The sequence below is a fragment of the Cibotium barometz genome, chromosome 3, assembly GCF_041138505.1.
Source record: "Cibotium barometz isolate CiBa-2024 chromosome 3, ASM4113850v1, whole genome shotgun sequence".
NCBI classification, from domain to species: Eukaryota; Viridiplantae; Streptophyta; class Polypodiopsida; order Cyatheales; family Cibotiaceae; genus Cibotium; species Cibotium barometz.
Genome location: NC_141048.1, coordinates 23,678,947 through 23,690,851, shown reverse-complemented (window position 1 = coordinate 23,690,851; position 11,905 = coordinate 23,678,947). Strand labels below are relative to the sequence as shown.

Here is an 11,905-nt window from a genome sequence, read left to right as displayed (position 1 = left end):
GGCATCCAAGCATTGTGGATCCGTCCTTTGCCTCTACAAACTTGGTGCAATAGTCTATTGCAACCAAAATAACATTAATCACATCATTTAGGACACTAATCATAATCTTATCCATTCATTTCGCTTGTGACCAAAATTTGCAGAGCTGATTGCTCCTTATCCTTACAACTAATAGCCAAACCCTTTTAGCCACTTGCTCTACACCCTTAGACGACCAAGCTCATCAGAGGGTTTTGCTGTTTTTGTCCTCTATGCTGCAAATTTGATGAATTGCTACGACTGGTCTTTTTCTTCATTCCACCTATGTGCATCAAATTGGGTCAATCCCTTTTAGCCATGCATTCTACATAGTATGAGCTATCCACAACTCAAATCTTGTGCACCAAAGCCTTTGTATAGTGAATTGTATGGTACTATCAATGGTAAATTATACTCAGAAGTGAATTGTATGGTACTATCAACAATGGTGAATTATATGGTACTATCAACAATGGTGAATTGTATGGTACTATCAATGGTGAATTGTATGGTACTATCAATGGTGAACTGTACTCAAGAAAGGGTTCCTTTTATAAAAGCTTTCTCACCATCCTCTTGTAATTTATAATGGCCAATTAGTAGGAGCATTTAACTTTGAGATTGCATAACCCTGGATGTCAGCATCACATGTGCTTGTGATGGTGATTGCATAACCCCAGATGTCACATCACATGTGCTTGTTAATATGTGTCCCTTTGATTTGTTTAATCAAGGAATCATTGACTTAGGGAAATAAAAGTTAAACCCATCTCGAGCCCACACTAAAGCTCCTCATGTACACATGTTGAAAGTATGCTTATTCCACATAAGACTTCTAGAAGGAGTATGTCCTATAATGCATGCTTCCACACTCCTCCACATGCTCTCCGCACACCATCCACAAGCGTCCATAAGATTTGTCATATGTTACTATTTTATTGTAATAGAGTTACCAAGCCATCTATGCATAAGGTATAGTCCTTACTCATTACCAATTCCACAAAGTATTGCCCATACCAATATATTTATAGTGGTATTTACAATGTAGCATTCCATTCATTTTCACACCTAATACATAATATGACATAGAAATGATTAAAATGCTTCTTATAAAAATAGATAATCAGAGCTAAATCACCACTAAGTTGCTACTAGGCTGCCACCATATCGAGACAAGCCACCTCAAGACAAGCTTCTCATGTTACAACCAACCTCATGATAATCAAGCCACATTAAGACAAGCTTCACATGTTGCAACCAATCAAGACAAGCCACGCCAAGACAAGCTTCACATACAAGCTTGTCATGTTACAACTAATCAAGATAAGCCACATAAAGACAAGCTTCACATACAAGCTTCTCATGTGCAACCAACCTCGTGAAGAAAGCATCCACATAAGCATTAGCTCATGTACAAGCCCCTTCTGAGTGTGGCACATCAAACATGGAAAAATGCTATCATACAAGCCCCTTCTCCACATGAGCATCATTGGCACACCAAACATCAAGTCTCACATGGATAAACACCACATGAATATCATACATTACAGTAAAGAATCCCCAACAAAAGGAAATTTTTGGTATCACATCTCTCCCATACCAAATCAGAGCTCTATCTCCCAGTGTTTGCTTACATGTCATCATGAATTATGTGCATGAAAATCTTGTCTTGATTACCTGATGGGAGTATGTCCTATCAAGATCTTCTAGGTTCCATTATCATGATGTGCCTCCTCCACATGGACCAAACCACCCCAGTAAAAAAAAATTACCAGCTCACTTTTCATGACAAGCATTAAACTCCTTCACAATGTCACTTTTCTCAAACATCAAATGCCTCTTTCTGTTTGATCCAAGCCTTTAAAACATTGTTCATAATGGCATTCATCAAGTTAAGGCAAATCCAAGAGACCATGCTTAAGAGAATCCTCCTCACCTAAGTCCTCTTTAGTTGAGGTCCTACAAGTGTAGCAATATTATACACTCAATAGGAATCATCCCTTGAAAAGAGTAAAAGAAGTAAAAGAGCTAGGAGTACATATACGACTATAATGTAGCATAAACCTTCTAATCCCATGGAGATTTTATCTTCCAAGACTTCATCTTACCATTTTACAAAGAGCTTGATTAGTCCTCTCAACCAAACCATTCTACAAAGAGTTTGATTAGTCTTCTCAACCAAACCATTTGTGCTAGGTTTGTAAACTATGGTGACATAATGCTTCATAGAAAACATATCTATCCAAGCTACCACTACATCACTTAGAAAGTTCTTACCTTAATCGGACACTATCTTCTTTGGACATCCAAAACGATTGATGATCCTTTCATGGATAAATCATTCTAGGGCTTGCCTTAGCCCCATTTGGTAAGATATTCAATGGGGCTATCTGTAATGAACTGATTTATCCCAAGTGAATATCCCCCATTTTTTTAAAGGACTAAGAGGAGGAATAGGAAGTGGTGTAGTTGATCTATTTGGAAAGGTCTAACAAATAAATAATCCTTGAAAAGAAGGCTAAAAGTATGGACCCCATATAATATCCCCCATTTTCCAAAAGGACTAAGGGAAGGAGAAAGGAAACATTTTACTTGACCTACTTATAAAGCTCTAATAAAGCTCTAAGGGAAGGAGTATGGAACAATTTACTTGACCTACTTATAAAGCTCTAACAAATAAAGAATCCTTAAAAAGAGAAGGCTAACAGTTGGACCCCATGTAATTTTTCATGAAACTCGTCAAGAAGCTTCTTTCCATTTACATGAGAATCCACCTTATGGAAATTTTCATCACCACTTTAGAAATAAAGACAGTTTTTAATTATTGTGTAAGGCTAGCTTTTTTTTGCAATGCTATGCTTCCTATTCTTCTCTGCACCACTAGAAAACTTCCACTTTGTAAGATAATCCCGCATTTCCCGAAAACCTTGTAAAACAAAATCTACAACCATAAGGTTAGAAACTCTGACTTATCCCCTATATTCGTAACCCTAAGACAAATTGTCTACGCTATTAATATGTTTAGACCTTGGCCTATCTATAACCTCAAACTTAATCCACCTATATCTAGTAAGATTAGGATTATTAAAAACAATGAAATGGTTTCTCAAAAGATAATTGAAAACCTTATTCAAGCAAAGATAACAGCAAGATCTTCTCTTTCACTAATAAATTATCTTCTTTTTTGTTGGTATGAGTTATCAGCTTGCATAATGAATGGCATGAGCATGCTCTTGTTCATCCCTTTGGCTCAAAGCGCTTCCACCAACCTGCAAGGAAGCATTGCTTTACTACTAGTGAGAGGCTAGGATTCATGCGATAGGGTCATTGTCATATTGGTTGTGCCCCCCATCCACTAATTCCACTTGGTGTTTCACCATTATGACTTTCTTGAGATGCTTGCAGGCAACCACAAAAAGATGAGCATAATGATGAAAAAGAGAGAGAAACCTTTTCCTTCCATAATTAGTGATCACATCTCTTAGCTAGATCTGCCAAAGTCGCTTCTAAATCTCTGCATCAGAAAGACAATGCTTTGTTATTTGGAGGCCCCACCTTTGAAATCACCTCAAATGAATGCAAGTACTTCACCTTAATGTATTCATCCATCTTATGTTAAGGTCACTTCCACTTATGTAGTCTGAAGAATATCCGTACTCTTCATCCATCTTTGTGAAGAGTATCCACACTCATCATCTTCTTCACTCTCCTCACTTTGTGAAAAAATAACACTAGTTGGTGAGATAAGCAATTTCTTTTTTGTGTGGATTCTTACCAAAATGCCATCACTCCAATATTCCCTTGCGTGGACGCTTTTCAATTAAGGTAGGTCTTTTAAGAAGCATAGGATAAGAAGTTTGAGACCTCTTCATGATTTGGAAATTCAAAGAGGTTGACATTCGCATGACAAAAGTCAATATATTCGTGGTTTCACATGACCTTCTTGTTTCACACTTGCCTTATTTACTATCTCTAAGGTAACATTACACTTTAAACTATTCTTAAGCATCAACATTTCTATTAAACCTTCAAAAATGACATTGGATGTATAACTACAATTAATAATAACATTCTTCACATGTAAAATATTACATATCACATCAACTTAAGGAGAATGTCTAATTTCACTTATGCTAAGCCCGAACATACCTCAATCTCCTTCTAGCCTAGATACCATTTTGTAACTCCCTAAGGAGAAATAACAAGCTGCCAATAAGTGATGTTTAGCTTTTTTAATCCTTTATCTTCCACGAGAGAGTGTGAGATAGATTGGCCTTTATAGATGCCAAAGTAAGTGATTTCTAATTGTCTTCTTCTTCTTCTTCTAGCTTTATTGCTTTCACCCTTTTCATTTGCTGCTTTCTAAAAGGCTTTGCCTCTCCCACCTCCTTGTTTTTCCTTGGTCTCTCCTCTTGAGTACGCACATCAACAACACCTTTACCGTAATCTTCACATTCTTCTATTACAAGAGCGATTGTGCCCTCTCCCCATAGCAAGTAATGTAAGAAAGATTGGGAGGGCCACAACTTCTTACCATGTTTCATGCATCTGTTTGCCTTGGAGATGCCTTTTTTCATGAGCTTGCAGAAGGTCAAGGCACAACTAGTCCATCTTTACCCCATGAGTTGAGATACCACTCCATCAAGTGCATTAAGGGTAGCCATACTTGGTTAAGGTTTATTTTTAGGAGAATTGGAATAAAGGTAACCATTTTACGAGCATTAGAATATGGTGTAACCACTGTGTGGGAAAATGTAGCAACACCTAAGGCTTTAATCGATTTGCATCCTCCTCCTCAAGGATAGGCTCTTGGCGTATGTGGCTATCTTCAAGGCTCTCGCTAAGCTTTTTTCACCTTCGTACTTCACCCTTTAAAGGCCTTACCCTTGGCTTCAACCTTGATACCTCGATGATCCCCAACAAGAGTCATGGACATCATGAAGAAGTGCTTGTCTTTTCTCTTTGAGTATGCATGCCAACTCTTGTAAAACAACCAACCATCTTGGATGGAGTAATGACCCGATTTTGAATTGACGACCAAACTATGTGGAGTCCCGAACTCTATTGAATCCACATATTGTGCTTCCATGCTATCCAAATCTTTTCCTTGAATTTCTAGCACAATGGACTCATGTAATGTCTAAATTATGACTCATGATTAAGAGCGTCATCAATAGGGATATTCTTGCCACCAAGGATGTGTTCGATCATACCTCCAAATTATTGGAAGATCTAACTCCAAATTATTAGAAGATCTAACTCCACCTGGCTTGCCTGTCACTCCATTGGACACTAGGCATGGTTTGCAACCATTTAAGTAGCTGATAATCACTCTTTAATGTGAATTCCATCCCATAAAGGAAAGGTTTCCAATGCTTAAGAATGGTGATCACCCCTGAAAGCTCTTTGTCATACAGCAAAAAATTCTTTTTGGCATCATTCAACTTGTGGCTGTAGTAAGCCACTGATTTGTCGTCTTTCTATAAAACAATGTCGATGGCAAGGTTATGAGAATCTGTGATAACCTTGAAAGGGTCATCCCATGATACCAGCTTAAGGAGTGTTGCTTGTGAGGCCACTTTCTGTAATGCATGGAAGGCCTTAAGTGCTTTACCCATAACGGACACTTTCTAGTGACGCATCTTCATGCTCTTGAGCACATATGTAAGAGGTGCAACAAGGTCAGAAAATTTATCCATATGGGTACTGTAGGCCTGACAAAGACCCACAAATGATCTGATTTTCTAGGCAATCTTACGAACATCCCAATCCAATATAGCTACCTTGTCGAGGTCCAAACGAATAACCAACTCGCTGATAACGTATCCTAGATAGTGAACCTCTAAGAGGCCAAATGCACTCTTCTTTTCGTTAATGTAGAGCTTATTGTCCCGCAAAAGTTACAAGATCTTCGCCACATCATGCTCGTGCTGCTCTGCTATGGCAAAAAGATGCGTATATCATCAAGGAGATGAATACACACTTCCCAATTACCTCAATGGATACCCAAGACATCATTTTATTGAACGTCATTGGTGCATTGGTGAGGCCAAAAGGCATTACCATGAACTTGTAGTGGTGGCCACACTCTATCCAAAAAGCCGTTTTTGGAATGTCAGCTACTGTAAAAATGCGAACTTGGTGATAGCCACTCTTGAGGTCTATTTTGGAAAAATATTTAGCACCATTAAGATGCTCCACAATGTACTTGATGTGGGGCATTGGGAACTTATGAGCTTGTTGAGTGCCCTATAATCCACACACAAACGTGCAATCTTATCTTTCTTTTGCATGAATAAGATGGGTGTAGTGAACGGTGAGGATGATGGGCAAATTAATCCAACCCTTGGGTAATTGAGAGAATTGTTGTTCCAGTTTGCCCTGCAATGCCTTAGAAAGGCGATAGGAAAACTTGCAAGGAGATTCTATCACGGGGACCAACTCAATGCGATGGTGGAAGATCGCCCCTCAACATGATGTCTTGAAACTTTGAAGGGGGACCTACCAACTTTTTTTCTAAGGTGATTACTAGTTGAATAGTAGACTGTTGGTGGACGCATACATAAATCAACGCACACTCAGCTCCTTTTCTAAGAGCTCTCATGTAAAATGAGAGGGATTCCTTGGATGCTCCTCTTCCAACAGATTATGATGGGCTCACGTTAACAATTGTGAAGGTGTCCTACCGCTTTACGAAGTCAAGCTGGTCACCACTAGAAGCTTTGATACCAATGTAGCATGCAACTAGCTAGATTGTGTAACGCACAAGGAGGCCTTTATATAACCTCAGATGACCAAAATGCTTGTTCTCCAAGTAGGTTAAGGGACTGACCCTAGCATCTAAGGTTGGGAGACTGACCTATGTAGCTCGTGCCTGACATGTCCCGGACGGGGGCTCACAATGGGGTCACGGCCTACGAAAAATACTCCTAAAACGATACTAATTATCTATATAAGTATAGCATTGTTGATGAGCCAGTGTGTCACATTGCCCCTCAGTGCATGGTACATGTGACAAAAACTCACTGTGCGAAACCCTGTGATGTATGCTTTCAAGAAGCTGCTGCAAGCAAATATCGTGAGCTGCAGCAGCAATACAAAGGAATGATGGACAGAAAAAGAGCTACATCAACACGTCCTAAATCTAGCTTGAGCCTGTACTCAACAACATATACACAGGTGCATATAACCCTCCTTTGTGGACGATTTCAGCTAAGCTCTCCAGAAGAACACTTGATTGTCTCTGTAATGTATTTTACTTTTTAAAAAGTAAACAAAACTATGTAAGATCCTACTTGAGCCAGCCTAGCACTCAAACCAAAATACTTGCATTCACAAAGCCAAGTTGCATTGTAATCAGCCCACTATGAAAAACCATCAAAGATACCTACAAATTCACGTAAACTAAGGGTAGCCTCACAACAATGGAGGAGGTCCAAGCCCATCAAGACGAGACATCAGGCAGCTCAAAAGCTCAGATACATCAGTAGCCACTGGATGTGGCCACCACTAAGGGAAGTGGGCACCCATGGATGTTGTGAAGCCACTGTATGTGTTCTTGACAACAAAGAAGAGTGGAGTTGATGTTCTCAACCAGAAAAGAATAGTGGACTTATTTAGACATCTGCACATAAGATGATTTAATATCTCAGAAAATAGAACCACAGGTTGTGTCATTGTCATGTGTAAGAAAACAATGAATACTGCAACCTTGTCAGGGCTTGCCCTCACAAAGTAAAAATCTGATGTATGGATGTGTCATGGACATAAAATGTTTTGGGTCCATCATAGAGGGGCATATCAAGCTAAACAGAACGTGTTAGAAAACTAAACAAAGAGGACCACCGAGTGCGAAGGGACAAAATCTGAAAACATGTCTGGGGCATGGATAGACTGCCACTCAACTGAGCTCATAGGCTTTCCCTCATCTTCACAGTTGGACATGGTGCCAATAGCTATGTGCAAGCTCCTGGCAACAACAAGCAGCTTACCATCAACAGTATTTACAGAAAATGGAAGGGCCATGTGAGATGGCATCGGTGCACCGCCAACATTCTTCCATGAATCACTCTCTTTATCAAAAGCTTTCAACCTGGAACTGTCATGCTCTGATATGATGTAGAGATGATTGTTTAAGACGACACTGAGACCTGTCCACCCCTCTCTCATCCCCACTGTCATGCTTTCCCATATGTCTGCCCTTGGGTCGTAAATCTGACCCCTGGGTGATGCAAGAAATGGCCACGACCAGCCCTCTGTCACATAAAGCTTTCCATTCAAAATCGCTGAGTCATACCGGGCCATGTTGGTTCCCATGCTTGCAATGGGCCGCCATTGATCATCAGTTGGGTCGTAAACCTCTGCAGAGCTGAGCTCGTGAGATGCTACGCTGTTACCCCCCGCGGCATAGACTCTCCCATCAATTACTCCACTTGCAAAGAATGACCTTGGTGTAGACATTGACCCCACCCCAGTCCATTGGTTCTTGAAAAGATCATACTTGAGTACCGCATCCATTGGGCAATCCATGTCAGAACACATCCCTCCACATACAAACAATACCCCCTCATCAGGGTTTGCCACGCAACCAAACCCAGGAGGGCAAATGCGTTCTTTGCATGGCATTGCCGCTACGATATGCCAAGACCTATGAATTGCATCCCATGCTTGCCATTGAATCTTGCCACTCACTCTGTGAAAGGCTAACACCAGTAGCCAAGGTTGGGTGTGCCCACTGCTACGCCGGGCATGAATATACTCAGCACTGCAGAGGAAAGTTTTCCACCTGTGACAGACAGCTCTAGCAACAGCCTGGCTACAATAAGGGAGCCTCAATAGACAGGCCAGCGCGAGATCATCTGGGAGGCCCGGAATCAAGGGTTCGTGGAAGCCAAGTTGGGTGGCATTGGTGGAAGCAATGCAACTGAAAGGTGTGGATGGGCAGGAAGAGCAGGAGGGTGATGTCACCAAATCAATTGCAGATGAAGATGGTGTCAAAAGCGGAGAGGATGGGTAAGATGTTGGGGAAGATGGAGGCGAATAAAAGTTCAATTTGCCCATGGATATATGCAACGGAGATAAATTGCGGTGGCAAGCCATTCCTTCCCGCCTGTTAAACATGCCCACCATTATCACGGACTCCTTAGAGCTTTATACAGCTTCTTCACATACAAGACCTGATGGAGAAGCCTGTTCCTGCAACATCAGCTGTGCCTGCAAACCCAAGCAAGGAAAAACTGGAAAAGAAAATGGCACCTCAGAATAGATAAACTCTAGATATGGAATCAGAAAAACCATAAAGAAACCAAGATTAACGACACAGAGGAGCAGAAAACACTGATGAGTGCACACTGACCCTTAAATCTTAGAAGAAGTCACCAGATCAGAACAGATACAAGCAGATGAGAAAGAAAGAAACCCTTAACATCACCAGAGCTACCGCATCAGGGCAGGCATGGGAATTGAAACCCTAACGTTACCCTACATGAAAGCAGAGAAGCACAGGAAAAACATACTGTTGCCATGCCAAAATGTCAGGGAAGGGGAATGTAACACGCAATATACAGAGAAACCGTAATGTTGGAAAGATCCCTTTTATGCTTTGCAATGAATGCAGATCGGACGCAAGATTCGACAAGGGGAGTTCTGAGAGGTAGAATTACGGTTCCATGGCGGATTAGGGCTCCATGGAAGATAAGGCCCCATTGTTGATTAATACACAATTTAAATGGCTGATGGCAAATTAGGCTTCCATGGCTGATTAGGGTGCTAGAGCCAGAGTACGGCTTTATGGCAGATTAGGGTTCACTGGCGTGCAGATTAGAGCTTACTAGTAGATTACGGTGCCATTACTAATTACCACTCGATGCCTGATCAGGGATCAGTGTAAATTAAGGTTCTCGATTGCTTTCGGAATGTAGGAAAAATATGCAGCAGAAAAGAGGAAAAGATAGGCTATACCTTGGTTCTCGCTTGCTAGTCGGAGAGGATGGAGACGACGCAGTTGCGCAACCGTGCGGCCAAGTGCGCGATGAAAACGAGGGCTAGCAGGGAAGGAGGGCGAGCGCAGGGAGGCCGTCACTGTAGAGAACTGTGGAGGGTAAAATGGTTCTTCTGAAAGCAAGAAAACGCCATAGCTTCCTAGCTGAACAGCAACAACAATTCATGCTATTCTTCCCACCGTTAAATGGCCCACCAGCGAGAGTGGCTACAGTTTGCCACTGTTAACAGAGGGGTGTGGCATATTGGAAAGAAAGGGAGTTTTTTTAACTGATGCCTTGTGTCTACATCTATTCTTCATTTTCACTATTCCCATGCCGTATACGTGGCACGTTCGACAGAGGAAGAATTACGTGTGACAGGTTCAAGAGAGAAAGAATTACATGTGACAGGTTCACGAGAGGAAAAGGAGCTTTGGCATAGGTTTGGGAAGAGAGGGAGAAAACTTTCAAAAAGCAAGCAGAGCTGCGGGTCCTTTACTAGTGTAGCTTATACCCTTCTTCATTGTTGATGTCAAAAGGGAAACAGTAAAATACGAGAGCTTTTTTATTTAGTTCATACCACCCAATGATCATTGGTGGCTTCTATCTATCCCCCAGTATAATCTATCTTCATGAACCTTAAGACACTAGCTCCGCAAAAATGGACAACAAAACAGTGGCATTGAAAAACACGTCTTCTAAGAAATGTTCTATAGGCGGTGCAGTGTAGATGTGTTTTATCACATAATGGAAAGCATCCCACTCCTCGCATGATACCCTCTATATTGTATACTCTATCTTCATCTGAGTCATATGGCTCTTTACTTGATATAAAGATGAACATGACTATTGAGAAATGTTCCATGGGTGGTGGGGGGATGCATTTTATCTATCACACGATGGTAAGCAAGCCTTCACTAAGAACTAATCTTTCATGTTCTCACATTAATCTTTATGAAGACAATGAAGATTCCATAAGAGTTCCATCTGGGAGAGACATTTGAAATTTCTCCCCTTGTATTTTGAACGTGTGCTTATCTGTTCTCTTACATCAAGCTTACATCCTTATCATATTGAAGAGTACATGTAAACTAATAACATGTGGCCATACATCCTTATCATATAGAAGAGTACATTTAAACTAATAACATGTGGCCATAACCAATTAAGAGTTATGATTTTATAAGTCTATCACTTCATAAGCTTGGAGATTATCACTTTATTAGCATAGACAACACCTACTATCCAAATGACTCTACTACTACATTTATCTTGCTTTGCTTTATATTGTACTAGCACATGATCCCACTTTTAGTTCTTGAAATGATGGCCCTTAATGTCTAATTATGTGCATGATATTTATTGTATTTCTCTTTGTTGTGTCCCCTAGTACTACAATTTTTTCCAACCTATTTTCTAAGCTTGAAAACTTTCCCATTACTTTCTACTTCTCTAATGACAAATGACCAATGTGAAATGTCACCAATTACAACGAAGTCATTTTTATAAAAATCAAAGTCACAATTCTTTGATGATATGCCTTTTGTTGCAAATAATTCTTTTCCTTTTCTTTGAACACTAAAAAGTTATTAAATGTTGGGGTGAAAATGTTTTGATGGTGAAATAGATTCTTAAAAAAAGTAAGGGGCATGGCACTAAATGTAGGTTTTGTCAATAGTTAAAAAGTGATTGATGTATTCTTTTCAAGGTTGAGAAGTGTTAGAAATCAACATGTTGTATGGGGGAGCTAGCTCATGTTTGTAAGGCCCCTATTATGAGGAGTAGCCAAGTTTGAGTAGCATGGACATTAGTTTAGACAATGGGGATGAACTTGTGGTGGTCAGTGGATTGGTAGATTATGTTTGGTTCAAGGTAAATAGAATAACATGGAATTTTTACACACTATA

General features: G+C 40.4%; 1 pseudogene across 2 annotated transcripts; it reads right to left on the bottom strand.

The window, feature by feature from the left end:
• Positions 1-7,671: 7,671 nt before the first annotated feature.
• LOC147639856 (F-box/kelch-repeat protein At1g30090 pseudogene) lies at positions 7,672-10,257 on the bottom strand (annotated as a pseudogene). Of its 2 annotated transcripts, none has more exons than XR_015262083.1 (2): positions 9,979-10,257; positions 7,672-9,254 (listed from the first exon to the last, which is right to left on the bottom strand). The product of XR_015262083.1 is annotated as an F-box/kelch-repeat protein At1g30090 pseudogene, transcript variant X1 (transcript). The 2 variants fall into 2 exon arrangements; XR_015262084.1 differs by having other exon boundaries at positions 7,672-9,231.
• Between the last annotated feature and the right edge of the window lie 1,648 nt (positions 10,258-11,905).